Source organism: Bison bison, unplaced genomic scaffold (assembly GCF_000754665.1).
Source record: "Bison bison bison isolate TAMUID 2011002044 unplaced genomic scaffold, Bison_UMD1.0 scf7180017864108, whole genome shotgun sequence".
Lineage (NCBI taxonomy): Eukaryota > Metazoa > Chordata > Mammalia > Artiodactyla > Bovidae > Bison > Bison bison.
This window is the reverse complement of record NW_011494680.1, coordinates 4,007,630-4,023,579: the sequence shown is the minus strand read 5'-3', so window position 1 is coordinate 4,023,579 and position 15,950 is coordinate 4,007,630. Positions and strand designations below refer to the sequence as shown.

At 38.8% G+C, this 15,950-nt stretch overlaps 1 pseudogene; it reads right to left on the bottom strand.

Moving 5' to 3' along the window:
• Positions 1-3,340: 3,340 nt before the first annotated feature.
• Positions 3,341-15,950, bottom strand: part of LOC104987907 — a 173,447-nt pseudogene continuing 160,837 nt past the window's right edge.

The window sequence follows — 15,950 nt, the reverse complement described above, 5'->3', positions numbered from 1 at the left end:
TCTATTTCCCATGAAGTGATGGGACCAGATGCCATGATCTTCGTTTTCTGAACGTTGAGCTTTAAGCCAACTTTTTCACTCTCCTCTTTCACTTTCATCAAGAGGCTTTTTAGTTCCTCTTCACTTTCTGCCATAGGGTGGTGTCATCTGCATATCTGAGGTTATTGATATTTCTCCCGGCAATCTTAATTCCAGCTTGTGCTTCTTCCAGTCCAGCATTTCTCATGCTGTACTCTGCATAGAAGTTAAATAAGCAGGGTGACAACATACAGCCTTGACATATTCCTTTTCCTATTTGGAACCATTCTGTTGTTCCATATCCAGTTCTAACTGTTGCTTCCTGACCTGCATGCAAATTTTCAACAGGCAAATCAGGTGGTCTGGTATTCCCATTTCTTTCAGAATTTTCCACAGTTTATTGTGATCCACACAGTCAAAGGCTTTGGCATAGTCAATAAAGCAGAAATAGATGCTTCTCTGGAACTCTCTTGCTTTTTCCATGATCCAGTGGATGTTGGCAATTTGATCTCTGGTTCCTCCTTCTTTTCTAAAACCAGCTTGAACATCAGGAAGTTCATGGTTCACATATTACTGAAGCCTGGCTTGGAGAATTTTGAGCATTACTTTACTAGCATGTGAGATGAGTGCAATTGTGCAGTAGTTTGAGCATTCTTTGGCATTGCCTTTCTTTGGGATTGGAATGAAAACTGATCTTTTCCAGTCCTGTGGCCACTGCTGAGTTTTCCAAATTTGCTGGCATATTGAGTGCAGCACTTTCACAGCATCATCTTTCAGGATTTGAAATAGTGCAACTGGAATTCCATCACCTCCACTAGCTTTTTTCATAGTGATGCTTTCTAAGGCCCACTTGACTTCACATTCCAGGATGTCTGGCTCTAGGTGAGTGATCACACCATCGTGATTATCTTGGTCGTGAAGATCTTTTTTGTACAGTTCTTCTGTGTATTCTTGCCATCTCTTCTTAATATCTTCTGCTTCTGTTAGGTCCATACCATTTCTGTCCTTTATCGAGCCCATCTTTGCATGAAATGCTCCTTTGCTATCTCTGATTTTCTTGAAGAGATCTCTAGTCTTTCCCATTCTGTTGTTTTCCTCTATTTCTTTGCATTGATCACTGAGGAAGGCTTTCTTATCTCTTCTTGCTATTCTTTGGAACTCTGCATTCAGATGCTTATATCTTTCCTTTTCTCCTTTGCTTTTCACTTCTCTTCTTTTCACAGCTTTTGTAAGGCCTCCCCAGACAGCCATTTTGCTTTTTTCCATTTCTTTTCCATGGGGATGGTCTTGATCCCTGTCTCCTGTACAATGTCATGAACCTCAGTCCATAGTTCATCAGGCACTCTATCTATCAGATCTAGGCCCTTAAATCTATTTCTCACTCCCACTGTATAATCATAAGGGATTTGATTTAGATCACACCTGAATGGTCTAGTGGTTTTCCTTACTTTCTTCAATTTAAGTCTGAATTTGGCAATAAGGAGTTCATGGTCTGACCACAGTCAGCTCCTGGTCTTGTTTTTGCTGACTGTATAGATCTTCTCCTTATCATGTCCATGAAAAGACATGAAAGAAACTTAAATACTTATTACTAAGTGAAAAAACCACATCCTATATGATTCCAAATTTATGACATCCTGGAAAAAGCAAAAGTTTGAAGACTAAAAAAAAATCAGTGGTTGGGACTTCCCTTGTTGTCCAGGGGTTAAGACCCCATGCTCCTAATGCAAGAGACTTGGGTTGATTCCAGGTCAGGAAACTAGATTCCATGGGACACAACTAAGAGCTTCTGTGCCATGACTAAGACTTAATATAGTCAAAAAAAAAAAAAAAATCAGTGGTTGCCAAGTGTTAGAGGGTCTGGAGGAATGACTGGACAGAACATAGGATTTTTAGGGCAGTGAAATTATTCTGTATGATGCTATGATGGTAAATACATCATAATGTACTTGTCAAAATGCATAGAATGTAAACAACATGAGTGTATCTTAATATAAACTGTGAATTTCTGTTATAATGTTGCATAGGCTCAATGATTATAACAAATATACCACTCCAATGAGAAATGTTGATGGTGGGGAAGGCTGTTTAGGAGGGCTGGGGTGGAGGAGTAGGGGAAATAATAGAAACTCTGTACTTTCTACTCAGTTTTGCCTGAACATAAAACTGCTCTAAAAATAAGTTCTGTTACAAAAAGATAAAGAAAAGGTGCAGGAATGTTGGTTCCCATTCTGGGCACAGCATTTGAGATAGAATAGCTACCATCCATTGAAAAGCAATGCAAAAGGAATTTGGCATAGACATAAGGAAAGATATAAGGAAAAACAGGTTCTGGTAGGATCTACAATTAAGTGCTAAATATGGCCCTTGAAGGAGTGTGTTTTCACTGACATGGTCTGCTAATTGATCAAAAGATTTAACGTTGAATACTTTCTTAAATATCAAGCCAATATCCCAAGGTATCTTTAGCTTCTCCTCCATTCTTGAGCCAGGTACATGGCATCTTCCAAATGAAGGTGAAGGCTGAGCTGCTTGATTTTTGGCAGTAACAGGGTTTCTGGGAGGATGGATTGATTTCTGGATCACTTTTCCCCACAGGCTTAGAGTAACCACTTATATACAGTAGAGATGAAATTAGTAATTTTTTAAAAGTGTAACATGAGTTTATTCTGTGACATTTTCCTCATTGCAGATATTTTAAAATGAATTGAAATAATCAGTGTTTCATAAAAAGTAAATACATTAGAAGAATCTAGATAATACCTGTAATACAGATGGCTTTACTCTGAGCATCCACTTTTGTTTTCACTGCAAACATCCTTTTTTAAAAAGTTATATAAAAATGGTAGATTGCTGCATTCTACACAGCCTGTGTCTCGTCTGGGCTCAGTCATGTCCAAATCTTTGCAACCCCATGCACCACAGCCTGCCAGGCTCCTCTTTCCATGGAATTTTCCAGGCAAGGATAATAGAGTGGGTTGCCATGCCGTCCTCCAGGGGATTACCCCAACCCAGGGATTGAACTTGTGTCTCTTGTATTGGCAGGAGTATTCTTTTACCATTGTGCCACCTGGGAAGTGTCCTGTGTCTCAAACATTTTAAATTAACTTCAAGCTTTTCCCTCAACTCTAAATGTTAATGACATTTGCTTCTGTTTTTAAATGGGAAGTGTATACATTTTTTAAAACAGTGATATTTAGGTCTTCTCTGCCTGATTCTTCAAAAAAAAAAAATGCTTCATGCTGAGTTTGAATAGCAACTGAGCGTCTGGTCCAGAAAGTGGTAGGTCATTACAGAGAACCAGCGGTACACATCTGTCAGCTCAATTTCCATGAAAAGGGTATTCCATACCCTTTCTGGCAACTTGAGATGACTGTGGAGGCTACCTGCAAATTCCATCTGCTGTCAAAACACTGGCCTGGCCCTGACATCCACACAAGGCTTTACAGCAAGCTCTGGTCCAATTCTGTCTGTTTCAGCCTCCAATGTCTTACTGTATGGTCAATCAAACATATGCTCCTGCAATATAGATTTTCCCCAAAGTGCCAAACTATCTCAAGGCAAATGGCCCAGTTCACTGTGTGAAAAATCAAACCTAAGAAATCCAATAACTCAGCCAAGCTAGTCTTTTTTATTGCAGGCTGCCCAAGTACTGTATGTTCTATTTCATAGCCTGGAAGGAAGAAAACTTGATGAATACCAGTTACACTATGTAAAAACCTAGTGAAGATAAATATTTGTCCATTTGGAATTACAAAAGAAGTGCTGACTTTGGCAGCACATATACTAAAACTGGAATCACAAAAGTTTTTATCTGGGGAATCAACCACATGAATAATCCAGTTGATCTCAGAGATCCCTAGAATATCTTTATCGCATTCAGTTACATGATAAACAGTGTCTTGTCCTTAACGGTGAAGTATTGTGTGTCTTTCTTTTTTTTCTTTCCTATTTTATTGAAGTATAGATGATTTACCATGTTGTATTAATTTCTGCTATACAGCAAAGTAATTCAGTTATATAAATAGGTTCTTTTTCATTTCTTGTCCATTATGATTTATGACAGGATACTGAATATAATTCCCTGTGCTATACAGTAGGGTCTTGGTAGTTATTCATTCTATATATACTAGTTTGCATCTGCTAATCCCAAAGGCCAAAGGGGAGAAGGCGGGGGAAAGAAAGATTGAGAGTTTGGTCCTCTTTCCCAGCATATCATTTTAAAATTCTTCCATCAAAATATTCCGGTTCTGATATAATTCTGAGATGTTCTTTCCCCAGTTATAGTAGCTTGCTCTTTCCCATGACTGGACTTACTTTCAGTTGAGTGAAATAAAGCCACTACAAGTAGTAACCCAAATAATAACTTCCATTTTCGTCTTCCTTACACATTCTTTAAATAGTTCCTTCTTGTTAGGAGGAAACGTTTGTCACCATTTCCTTATACCCAAGAATACTTACAATGATTACAAGTAGTTTCTACACTGATTTAAGAATTATCAAGAGAGGAATTGGACAAGTTGAAACCATGAAATGAGGAAACTCCTGATGTCTCTTATGGGAGAACAATTTGGAGGGCACAATTTTGAAAGAGCACGGATGAACACAACTTCTTTTATCTGTGGCTGCCTTGAAAAAGAATCACTCAATGCAGTAATTTTTGGGTAGTCCTCCAAATCTCCTTGCTTTTGGTACTCAAGAGGCATACTGTTCTTTTGTTACTGAAAGTCCTATAGAAATAAAAATTTCCAAGCAGAAAAGGAAACTTATTAAACTGATTTATTCCCAGGCCTAGGTACTTGCTGTATGGTTTGTTGTTGTTGAGTCGCTAAGTCATGTCCGATTCTTTGCAACACCAGGCCTCCCTGTCCTTCACTATCTCCTGGAGTTTGCTGAAACTCATGTCCATTGAACCAGTGATGCCATCCAACCACCTTATTCTCTGTCGTCCCCTTCTCCTCCTGCCATCAGCCTTTCCCAGCATCAGAGTCTTTTCTGAGTCAGCTCTTCCCATCAGGTGGCTGAAGTATTGGAGCTTCAGCTTTAGCATCAGTCCTTTCAATGAACATTCAGGGTTGATTTCCTTTAGGATTGACTGATTTGATCTCCTTGTAGTCCAAGGGACTCTCAAGAATCTTCTCCAGTACCACAATTCAAAAGCATTGATTACAGCTAGTGTGTTACATTTTCTCCAGTTGGTCAATGAATTAAATCAGAAGAAAGCGCAATTTATCAGACTGCAGTTCACAGGTGCTTATCTTTCTTTTTTGATTTTTAAAAAATGTATTTGGCTTCATCAGGTCTTAGCTGCAGCACGCGGGCTCTTGTTGCGGCATGTAGGCATCTCTCTAGTTGTGGTACTGCAGAGAGTTCAGGCTCAGTTTCAGGCTTAGTTGCCCCACAGCATATGCAGTCTGAGTTCCTGCAGGCATGTGTGCTCAGTTACTTCAATCGTGTCCGAGTCTTTGTGACCCTATGGCCCACCAGTCTCCTCTGTCCTTGGGATTCTCCAGGCAAGAATATTGGAATGGTTGGCCATTTCCTCCTCCAAGGGATCTTCCTAACCCAGGGATGAATCCATGTCTCCTGCATTGCAGGCAGATTCTTGACTTCTGAGCCACTAGGGAAGCCCTTAATTCCCTGATCAGGGATCAATCCCATGTCCTCTGTATTAGAAGGCCACGTCTTAATGACTGGACCAGTCTGAAGCATACCTTCTTTTGCTTGATTTATCCAAACAGTGACAAAAGTGATGAGTCCCTCCAATTAGTGGTTGTGTTTGTTTGTGTGCTTTTCTGAGTGAGGTAGTAAGCTTTTTCTCCGTTAGTAAAAACTCAACGAAATAAAGGGGTTTGGCTTGATTCCCATTATAACACCAACACCAGACACAATACCTGCAAATAATAAATGTTCAATAAATATATTGGGAGAAAGAATGTATGAATGAGGAAAGCTGTTTCTTGAATGCCCATTAAAGCACTAAGGCATAGTCAATAACCCTTGAACCAGAAATCAAATGCTCAGATTCAAGGCACAATTCCATCTGTTTTCATTATCTATCCTTTCATAAATCTTGAAAGCTCTGAGCCTCAATTTCCTATTTGAGAAACAAGCAACTATCTATTTCATGAGCTACATCTCCTAAGACTTGTGAGGCTCCATCAAGATAATGCAGATGAAAGCACTCTGAGCTTTAAGCTGGTTTATAAATACATGATCAGACATGGCATGTCACCCTGACATCAATCAGGGAAATAATTTAAAAAGTGAGTGGGAAGTGTAAGGAAGTAAAGAATGCTTAATTTGCCAGAATTCTCAGGGCAGTATGATACATAATTGGAAGAGAAATTTGATAAGATGGGAGGTAAGATCTTTTACCATTCCCATTCCAAGAGCTATATTCTACTTTCAAATCATATTCAATAAAACTTTCCTCTAAGAAGGTCTACACTTAATGACAGACCTTTTGAATATAGAGTGCAATAGAAATATGGAGCCAGAGGTATGTTGCCTGAGGCACAGAGGATGAATTTTTTCCAACAACTTTCCCTAGAAATTAATCAAAGAGACAATATTTTATTTCTTTAAACTGTCTACCAAAGATACCAAATTAAAAGGCTCCCTGGGATGTACACATATTGTCATGGCCCAATCACATATATAATCATATCAGAATCATATTAGACTGTATCAGATTTAAAGAAAATATGATCTTTGTCCCATAAAGTTTGAATATATTAATGTAGGTGGAACCAAGCTCAATCTTGTTAGGTAAAAAAGTTAATCTCACATAACAATATGGGGACAAAGCCAAAGTCAGAATCCAGTATTCTCCATCATGTTGTGCAAATGTTTTATAAGTGATTACAATTTAATTATTGATTCAAAAGCATTGAACAGATCAGGCCTTTGTACCATGTTTTTCCATTCCCTCTCTCCAAATGGACGGCCTACATTTAAACTAGACAGATGAAAACTGGTAACAGCTTGCTAATGGATGTCAGAATCGAAGCTCATTTTATTCAAGGGTCCCTTCATTTATTCTTTAATTCATCAAACATGTATTAGATGCTTAAATGGTCCAAGCATCTGGAGTTGCATAGGGAATTACAGTAAATACAAACAAACATTGTGTGTATGTGTGATCTGAAATGTTTACTAGTTGTGGTCTGAGAGAAGAAACACACCATTAAAATAAAACATTTGGCTCTTGGGCTAATTTCCAAGATAAGTTTGAAAAAAAAAGTTCATTTTCTGTGTTCCCTCTTCACGACTGTTGAATTGGGAATATAAAGCCACTAGACATTTGACTGCAATATTTCATTTCTCTTGTACAAATTAAATAGAATACTGACATTCAAATTATGCCCACTCTCATCTTGATACTTTTCCAAGATTACCTGAAAACTTTAAAACAGTTTGAAACGGACTCCCCTTTACATTAACTCATGCATTCAGCATTCATTTACAACACCCATCATGTGCCTGGCACTGTGAGTAAGTGCTGGGACAGGGGCACTAAGACACAAATGAGACTGCTCCAGAAGAACTCACTGTTGTACATAAGCAGCAATTGAACAGACTGCAATTCAGAGTGATAGTACAAAGGTTTCAATTCTATCAAGATACAGATGATACACAGAGGCACACGGAGGAGACTGAAGTTAATTGGACATGGGTGTTCAGAGAAGGCTTCCTAAAGAATGCTAAGTTACATTTGGAAAGAAGAATACAGGTTGAAGATAAGAGATGGTTATGTCAAAATGAAGGTTTAGCATTCACCAAGGAAAAGAAGCCCACAACAAACTGTGTTCCCTGGGAACACAATTTATAACTGCTGGGGCGAAAAAATGCAACATAGTTACGGTAAAGTTATTTTAGATATGACTAACTTGAGTACAACAAACCCATCTTCTTTTGATCCCCTAGCTGAGGTTTGCCTGTAGTTGTCCACATTCTCTGTTTCTCCTTCAGACTGTTTTGCCTTTGTGATCATACAGTTACAATGTGGCTAAAAACAACAATGTGCATGTACAAAATAAGGCTAACTTAATTTAGAATTTACTGTATGAGTACCAAGATAGACTAGAAGAGGATATTTTTATCGCTATGCAAAGTTTTGTTCAAGATCTTTGGCCGTCTTTACAATTTCCCCCCCTAGTATCTTATTTTCTAATACGTCTTCCATCTTTCCTCTTCTTCCCTCTTCTCCTTCCCCTCCTCTTCCTCCCTTTGTTCTCTCTTCCTATTTCTTCTTTCCTTCTTTTTTTAAATGGATGACCGTCTATGTCTGTGACTATATACCAAAGCTATATACTATATATTGTCTATATACTGTATAGCAAAGACTTTCATCTGACTGAGTAATTTTAAATCTGTGTTTCCAGAGTTCTTTGGAACTTCTTGTGGAGAAATCATCCTGGGGATGACTAATCCAATGGCATTCAGGCTCACTTTCTTCACCTGGTCTCAGGCAGCCTCACAAAAATCTGCTTTTTAAATTGGGGCTTTGAGAAAGATTTCATTTGAAAAGAGAGTTCTTATGCTTCTTTTTAAAATCACTCTTTCCTGTCTAGCTCTCATCTTCTGAGGATAAGCTGAGGCAAACAGAGAAGCGATAGGATCAATACTGTTTAGCGACCTAGACAGAACTACACTTACACATGGGTCTTTTTCCCAGGGATCTCATCCCTTTGGGTGACTCCAGGTGAGGGTTCTCCTGTGCCACATGGCCCACTTAACAGGCAGTATCTCTTAGAGGAGTGTAATGAAAAGGGTGTCACCATGTGCTACGTGTCTTCCCCTAAGTGTAGATTTAACTGCCTCCTAACCGCCTTTGAGCTTTATTTATTTATTTAAAAATATTTATTTGGCTGCATCTAGTCTTCATTGAGGCATGTGGGTTCTAAGGTGTCTGGGCTCAGTGAAGAGCAGGCTTAGTTGTCCCCCAGCCTGGGGAATATCAGTTCCCCGACCAGGGATCAAACCTACGTCACCTGCCTTGGAAGGTGTTGGAAGGTGGATTCTTAACCACTGGACCACCAGGGAAGTCCCTTCCTTGTAGCTTTAATAAGAAATACTCTAACTCAATTTGGAAGATATGAACTATGAATTTATTAAATTAACTATGCTGAGTCATGGAAACTATATATATATATATTTATATACACACACACACACACACATACATATACATATGTACATATGTATACACATATATATCTATATATTTCTTGAAATGGAGTTTCTTATCAACTTCTTTGGGGATTGGGGACACAAACAGGCAAGCATCTGAATTTTTCAGTGCAACCAGATGTGGAGTAGTCTTGTTGCTATGAATTGAATTATGTCCCTCAAAGGATAAGTTGAAGTTCTACTCCCCATTACCTCAGAAAGTGAATTCAAGTCTGTTGGAAATAAGATGGTCTTAGATGTGACTTATAAATTAAAACCAGGTCATGCTGGAATAGAGTAGGGCCCTAACCCAACACAATTGGTGTCCTTATAAGAAGGTGGCCACATGAAGACACAAGAGACACAGAGAGAACACCATGTGAAGATGAAGCCTGAGATTGGAGTGATGCAACTGTAGTCCAAAGAATACAAAAGATTGCAGCCATCATTAGAAGCTAGAAGGACATTGTAGACTAGACTCTTCCTCAAAGTCCTGAGATGTACCCAAACCTGATTTTGAACCTGGTATCAGACTTCTAGCCTCCAGAATTGTGGAACAACAAACTATTGTGTTAAGACACCAGTTTGCAGAATTTTACTACAGCAGCCCCAGGAAACTGATAGACATGCTAAGGCTCACAGATGAATAAGACATCATCGACCTTGCTGGGTGTCTGGCACACTGTTGGGAGTAGGTGACATCTGAGTTGGGCACTCAGGAGGGAGTCGGAGTCAGCCAAAAGGAAAAATGCATTCATAACAAGGAAGAAAGCAGGAGCAAAGGACAGGCTTTGGAAAGGTCTTCTTGTGTTTGAGTAATGCTGAGTAGCTCTGTAGAGCTCCAGTGTGGAACATGGGGTTTGGGCAAAAACTGATGCAATGCCTTTTTGCAACAGGAGAGTTTACTTAAATCAAGAAAAACTTCAAGTTTTGGAATCACTGTGTGTGTCTGTCTGTGTGTGTGTTTAAATATATATTTATCCCCAGATGGTTTTTCTTTCTTTCTTTTAATTTCTTTTTAATTATGGCAGCTATTCTCCAAACATGTTTTTGTTTATCTCAAACTAAGTATACAGTTTCAACATATGGAGCATATTTTGTTTTACTTCAGTTTATCTTAAGAAATCAGCTTTCCTAACTCTTATTGGCAGTGAACCCAAATGATTTCTTACGTTTTCTTTTCCGCTCTACTTTCTCCTCCTTGTCTTTTTCTTTTAGTTATGATTTCTCTCTATCTTCATCACTCTCACTTTGTCTCCATTCCTCTCTCCCTGCTTTTCTTTTTCCCTTCCTTCCTTCTTTCCTTGTTTTCCTTTTCTTTCTGGGAGGTCACAAAAGATTTCCCATGTGGATGAACTAGGCATTTAGTGGCATGAACCAATAGTTCCTTGGCTTGTGGACATTTAATCAGCCTACAAAATACACAAAATGGAAATAATGTTAATAAACAAGTCAGGGATATTATTTGCTTTTTCATTTATAGTATTATGAACCTGGAATTTGAGTCTGTTCATAATCTAGCCCAAACAATTTTATCAGCCTTGTTTTGTATAATGCATTTTCAAACCTCAGTGTATTCAGCTCTCCTATCATTCTTTTCCTTAAAAAGCTAGTGTTCATCCTCTCAGTCTACAGCATTCCACTTACCCTTCAAGATCCAGCTCAAATATTCCTTCCTTTTGACACATTTTATGATGATTGCTGGCAGAATTAATCTTTTTCTTCCCTGGATTTGCTAGAACTTTGTATGTTCCTCCAGCCTTGCTTTGTTATGATTGGTTTTTATTTTCATACACATCTCCTTCATTAAACTGATGTCAAAAATGGTTTCTCATTGTCCCCAGATCTGCAGTGTCCAATATACAGAAATTCAGTTCAGTCACTCAGTCATGTCCAACTCTTTACGACCCCATGGACTGCAGTATGCTGGGCTTCCCTGTCCTTCACCAACTCCTGGAGCTTGCTCAAACTCATGTCCATCAAGTCAGTGATGCCATCCAACCATCTCAATCCTCTGTCATTGTCTTCTCCTCCTGTCTTCAATCTTTCCCGGCAGCAGGGTCTTTTCCAATGAGTCAGTTCTTCGCATCAGGTGGCCAAAGTATTGGAGCTTCAGCTTCAGCATCAGCCCTTCCAATGAATATTCAAAGCACTCCATAAATTCTCCCTGAAGACACACTTGAGTGAAACAGATTGTAATCCTCATACCAGAAGCAAAAATCTTGTCTTTAATATCCATGCAACTCTTTCTTAAAGTCATTTGCAGACTTCACAATGTGAAAGGCACTAGAAATGTCAGAAATTGGGCATTTGTGGCAGGAAGCCATTTAGGATGCCAAATATAAGACTGATAGGAGAAAAAATAAAATATTGTTAGAGAACTTATCCTTTCTTGGTGTGTATATTCATGTAGCAGAAACTGGGCAATCCAGTGGACTTCAAAAACAATGCAGGAACACAGTAATACATTCATGAATATTTCTGCAGTGACACTGGAAGAAAGTTTTACCATTCAAACCAACTGTGTAATCAGTTACACTATGCTGAGACAGTTTTTGACAGCACTGTTCTGTAAATGACTCATGAAGTCTGCTGTAAGAATGAAAGTAGTAGTGGCGTATATGTCACGTGTACTTAATATGGGCTTCCCAGGTGGCTCAGTGGGCAAAAATCCACCTGCAGTACAGGAGATGCAGGAGACATAGGTTCAATCCCTGGGCCGGGAAGATCCCCTGGAGGAGGACCCAAAGGGTCACAAACAGTCAGACATGACTGAAGTGACTGAGCACATACATATACTGAATATGTCTGTGAAAGTGAAAGTCACTCAGTTGTGTCCAGCTCTTTGCGACCCCGTGGACTATACAGTTCATGAAATTCTCCAGGCAAGAATACTGGAGTGGGTAGCCTTTCCCTTTCCAGGGGATCTTCCCAACCCAGGGATTGAACCCAGGTCTCCCACATTGCAGGTGGATTCTTTACCATCTGAACCACAAGGGAAGCCCAAGAATACTTGAGTGGATTTCCTATCCCTTTTCCAGCAGATCTTCCTGACCCAGAAATCCAACCAGGGTCTCCTGCATTATAGGCAGATTCTTTACCAACTGAGATATCAGGGAATCCCAAATATGTCTGTACTTCCCTAAAACAGAGCCTATATCTTTTTTCTTAAAACACTCAGCACATTATTTAACACATTGAATATGATCTAAGAAGAGCTTTTGAAGGAATGAAGATTGTCTAATCTAACATATAGCAGGAACGGCACAGTCCCCGGCTTCATGGTTACGTGTGTATTACGTTAATTCAGTCGTGTCTCTCTGTGCTACACTATGGACTGTAGCCTGCCAGGTTTCTCAGTCCCTGGAAATCTCCAGGGAAGAATACTGGAGTGGGTTGCCACGCCCTCCTCCAGGGGATCTTCCCAATGCAGGGATTAAACCACGTCTCTAATGCCTTCTGCATCAGCAGGTGGATTACTGTACAACTAGCTGTCAACTAGGAAGCCCTGGATATATTATATACTTACGGGTAATTTGAGTTGTTGTAAGGCAGAAACCAACACCATTCTAAAGTGATTATCCTCCAATTAAAAAAAAATTTTTTTAAAGGAAGGAGACAAGTCTCTATCCCCATCTCTGACACTGGGGAGAGGGTGTGGTGCAGTCCTCACCAGACAACAAACCTGGGAAGAAGGTGGGCAAGATTCTCAGGTAGAAAATTGTTTCCTACTTATTGCTGTTCAGTTGCTAAGTTGTGTCCCACTCTTTGCAACCCCATGGACTACAGAATGCTGGGCTTCTTTGTCCTTCACTATCTGCTGGAGTTTGCTCAAATTCATGCCTGATGAGTCAGTGATACTATCCAACCATCTCATCCTCTGTCACCCCCTTCTGTTCTCAGTCTTTTCCAGCATCAGGGTCTTTTCCAATGGCTCTTTGCATCAGGTGGCCAAAGTATCAGAGCGTCAGCTTCTGCATCAGTCCTTTCAATGAATATTCAGGGTTGATTTCCTTTAGGATTGACTGATTTGATCTCTTTGCTGTCCAAGGACTCTCAAGAGTTTTCTCCAGCCCCACAGTTCAAAAGCATCAATTCTTCAGCATTTAACCTTCTTTATTGTCCAGCACTCACCTCCGTACATTACTACTGGAAAAACCATAGCTTTGACTAGATGGACACTTGTTGTCTTTTGCCACAGGAACACTCACCTACCAAACCATCAGTCACCAGCTTACACGTTTCTCTCCTGTTTTTCCTTCACTTAGCAGTGGGGAGAATTCTTCTCTGTCCTCTGGCTTATGAAACAACTGGGTTTCTCTAGCTCTCCCCACTTCAGCTAAAGAAGCCCATATTTATAATCATCAACCTACAAATGGACAATTGTCAGTCGGAGGGTAGCTTCTTTAGAAACAGCCAGAGGCTGAGTAACACTTTGAAGCATATTTTCACCACAAGTGTTAAGCTAACGTCTGTTAAGAATTGTCTCCAGCTCTGTCACTGTGGAAACAGAAGCTCCTCCGTAAACCCCAATTTCACTCCCTGAAAAGATTCCACTCAGTGCTAAGGCTTTAAGAATAGTTTAGGGGAAATGTTATAGTCTTTTAAAATAAGAAATCAGCAAACTTCCACAAATCTTCACGTCAACATAGTGATTTCTCATCTACAAAGCACTTTCCGCTGGTTAGCTTTGCCTCTGTTTGACTTTAAGCCACAGAACAACCACATTGGTTAGAAAGAGTTTGTTGTGGGAACCTCTCTTATACCTCATCCAGTTCCATTGACAAAGCTCGGGTCCTTGAAAAAACCATGCTCCTCTCACCACCAGTACCTTCTCCCATTGTTTTCTCTTTCAGGACTTCCCAAGGGAAACTTGCCCACCCTCTCCCCCTTTGTTTAGTTAATTTCCTCTTATGCTCCAGATGTGAAGTGAAAAGCAAATTTTTCAGCAAAGTCTTCCCTGACCATCCCTACTTCAAATATTTCTTGTGTACATGGGGATAACACGTAGAATCACGTTTCTGTCTTCCGGAATATCTGAAATCAGTTTCTAGCTATTCATTTTTCCATATCATTATGTGAATACTTGCCACCTTACTAGGTTACATGTCATTTCTGTGCTTATAACTCGGTAAATACTTGAGAATGAAATGAGGGACCACCATCCACCTTCCTTTCCAGCTGAGAAATTTGAAGCTCAAAGCACATGTCAAAGATCATGTTGCTAATAAGAGTTTTTGATGTCAGAGAGACCTAAAATTTCCAATTTTAGCATTGGCATTACTCATTTGGATGATTTTCTTTGAGTCTCTTGTTATCTGTTATCTGTTGAATTCATATAATAGAAATTAAGAGACTTGTTAAGTTCTATAAGAAATAAATTGCATATAGTGTCTGTGTACCTTGAATATAGTCTTAACAAATCCATTCATGTCTTTTAAGTCTACTAGTTGGACCACTGATTCTAGTCTATGAAACTATTTTTATATTGTTCAAAATCATTAATATCTCTTCTTACAAGGGGAAAATCTGAAGCAAAAGGCAAGTAGTAAGTGCTAAAAGCAATTGTTTCCCTTCTTCCTTTTGCATTTAGCTCATAATGTAGTGACAGAGAAGATTATGACATAAAATTTTCAAGGCAATAGAAATGGAAGCAAGGCTAATATATATTTAGTTTATTTATCATCTTCCTAAATGCCTGATATGCTTGTTGCATTGTCAGTCATTTACATTAACAAGGATTGTTTGAAAGACAGGCTCAAGAAGGAGATATTTTGGAGAAAATGAAAAATTTCTCATGGTAAAATCAGAGAGTGAAGTCAGAGTGTTTTTACTGGCCGATTTCCTAATGGATGGAGCTGAGGAAATGATACTAGTTAAAGAAGTTGCCTGGAGAGAAGGCTTATGCAGTTTTAAAAATAAGGAAAAAATGGAAAGAAAAGGAATATAGAGAAAAAAGAAAAGAAAGAAAAAGTAAGCATTGTAATAGCAAGAGATACTTCACTCAGATTTCTTGACATTTAATCTTGTGTTTGATCCATCAGGCCACCTGGGGTGCTCTATAATATTATGATATCCAATGTATAATTTATATCTTCTATATTATATTCCTAGGCTATTAGAGGTAGAATACAGACCCAGGATATTTATAAAAATTGTAGCATATAAAAAGCAAGGGGATATAAAAACATTCTACTTCAAAGATTCTATTTCAGGCTGAAAATGAAAGGATATTGTGAAATCCACACATATATGACTTAATATATATTTTCTAGTTCATTTAATTTTAAAACTGCTTTAATACAGCTATATTAGAAGCAGCAATTATCCATATTTAAAATTTTGGCTGGAGAAAGCTCAAAGCACTGACATACGTAGCAAGATGTTTGTGTATGAGAACATGCAGGGGAATTGAAATCAAAGGAACTGGGATCAAGTTATAGCTGTGCCGCTTATGATCTTTGCCACATTAAAATTAGAAAATGAAATATAAGTTAGTAATGCCTACATTATAAGATAGATATGATTAAATAAGATTAAAAATAATATGAATAACTTTTATACACTAATACTTTTAGTCTTGGAAGAAAAGTTATGACCAACCTAGACAACATATTAAAAAGCAGAGACATTACTTTGCCAACAAAGGTCCATATAGTCAAGGCTATGGTTTTTCCAGTCGTCATGTATGGATGTGAGAGTCAGACTATAAAGAAAGCTGAGCACCAAAGAACTGATGCTTTTCAACTGTGGTGTTG